General features: G+C 33.7%; 1 protein-coding gene across 1 annotated transcript in view; it reads left to right on the top strand.

Annotated features, from left to right (window-relative positions):
• Positions 1-1,850: 1,850 nt before the first annotated feature.
• Positions 1,851-2,439, top strand: part of LOC106072486 (uncharacterized protein C17orf98-like) — a 22,478-nt gene continuing 21,889 nt past the window's right edge. Inside the window, exon 1 of the mRNA XM_056004640.1 lies at positions 1,851-2,009. The gene's annotated coding sequence lies outside the window, so the exon portion shown is untranslated. The remainder of the gene's footprint in view (positions 2,010-2,439) is intronic.

The raw sequence follows: 2,439 nt of genomic DNA, 5'->3' as shown, positions 1-2,439 counted from the left end.
GTACATAACACAAATCCAACGCGTAATAAAAACAAATTCGTTTGAGATGAAAGCCCAGGGCCGGTCTTACGCCACTGCAACCTATGCGGTCGCAGTGGGCCCCGCGCTTTCATAGGCCCCGCGCTAATTATATGTGTAATTATTAATTGCAAATTATATACGAAAAATTTGCTGCACTAATGAAAATCTCCTGAAAACTCATGAAAATCTCATGAAAAATAGACAAAATTATCATTTGTGTGTGTCATTCAATATGGAAAACGTCTTTCCTACGCGCGTTAAAAAAAAAAGGCAATGTCAGCTTTCATGTAATAAAATGTAATGATTGGACAAATTTTCCCCATAACCAATACCGTATTTACTTTTATAGTCACTGGCATAAAAATATGCAGTAGGTAGCAAGATTCGTAAAGTAAAGTTAACTAGATCGCAATTTAGTACTTAGTAAAGAAAGAATAAAATGCAAAGCCGAATTTATTTTCTAATACAAAATATTAATTTTCACTTACTTTCCTTATTCTCACCTAGACTAGGTCCCCGCGCAATCAGTTTCGCATAGGGCCCCGCAATTGCTAGGACCGGCCCAGTGAAAGCCCATGTAGCTTGTATGTCTAGGGCTGGAAAAGGGACAAGCAAAGGAAACCGAGAACTATGAACAATTCTGAACAAAGTTCTTGCATTTGTTGTTGTGATACCATAAAATTAGTAGGTTTTTTATGCAATGTATCTTTTGGATAGTGAATTAAAAAAAAAAAATTCAGAAGATAAACGAAGAATGAGGTAATCTCCGTGTTTACTCATCCCCTTGTGCGACCTACATATTTTACCACATTCAGGGCAGACATAACAGTTGTTCATCGGTGGTCGTTTAGATTCACTTTTGCTGTTTACGTCTGTCCTCAGCAGCGAATTGTTTTGGTCTCAAATGTGTATCCAGCGACTTTGAAAGTGACCTCTAGCTGTCTCGTTCTGTGGCAACTATTAATGTGGAGTCAGAATGTGTATCTTTCAGCTCTCCTTTGAAATTATCTTCTTTGTTGATAACTTATAATTTATGGTTACAAAAAAATAAAATGTCTCATCTAATAACTAAAAAAAAAAAAAATTACAAAAGACAAAACCCGTAACACTGGCATCTGATGAAAGAAGCTTCTCGCGCCTCAAACTAATAAAGAATTTCTTGAGGTCAACAATTCACGAAGATAGATTGAGCAATTCGGGAATTCTTGCTATTGAACGTGATCCATGATATACTGTATGACTTGCTACACGCATCACTCTTGATGTTTATTTGATCGTGATTTAGTACTTAGTAAAAAGTATTTAAAAAAATCAAAATCGAATTTTTTGGATTATTCAAAATCTTAATTTTCACTTATTATCCTTATCCCTATTGGGCCCCGCGAATCTGTTTCGCATAGGGCTCGCAATCGTTGGGGCCGGCCCTGCACATATATTTATTCGGTGTCAATTTTTAAAAATATAATGCAAGAATTATTTATTTTTCTCAATTACCCACATATACATTGAAAGACCACGAGTTATGTCCATATAAGTATTTAAAGTGTAAAAAATAAAATTCTTTGTGTCTAGATATTTTATCACTATATTTGTGTATACAATTTAAATAGAATTTTTTTTTTACAAAACAGAAAGAACCAGACAGGCCATACTGCCTATCTAAAATAACGATAAAATATTAAAGATCAAATGAAACTCATTTGTTTGAATCACGCATATCCGATGTCGGTCCATAAATAATGGAATATCGAACACATAAAGTTCCCTCCCTTTGTGGTGGCACTATGGCGTCTATAGCAACAGGGGGGAGAATTCACTGCTGAGCCTATAGTTACAAAAAACACAAGGCGCGCTTGTGGCTATACGAGGCAACTCTAAGGGAAAGAATATGAACAAGAGTACCAGAGTTCTGGTTCGTCTTTATAGCACTTCTCTGCTGGGGATTAAAGTAATCTAACTGAACTTCAATAACTACCTAGAACTTATCGGTAAATAGACAAGTGTGTTGATATATTTGTTTCATTCATAACTTTCTTAATATATTATATTTATGAATAAGAAAAAACTAGAGTAGTCCATTGAGTTTAGCGAGACTTCCACCATTTTTTACCAATATTTTATAATTTTAAACAATATATTTTATTAAGCGTTAATAGTTCTATATACATGTTCATTTTTAACAAAAAGATACCTCTAAAATAGCACAATAATCAGCGTAACTAGCGAAATAATTGATTTGAATACTCTAATAAAGTCAAGTGTTTGTTTAACTTTTGTGTAAACACTCATGCATTTTGACAGAAAGTCAAGTTTTCATGGAATAAACCATTTATACTTAAATTCATGAAAACATTACAGAATATCTAGCATTGTTATTTTGAAAGTTTAACGTGTCCTCTAATGAGAAATTATTATACA

The sequence above is a fragment of the Biomphalaria glabrata genome, chromosome 11, assembly GCF_947242115.1.
Source record: "Biomphalaria glabrata chromosome 11, xgBioGlab47.1, whole genome shotgun sequence".
Classification (NCBI taxonomy): domain Eukaryota; kingdom Metazoa; phylum Mollusca; class Gastropoda; family Planorbidae; genus Biomphalaria; species Biomphalaria glabrata.
This window is presented reverse-complemented; position numbering and strand designations above follow the sequence as displayed.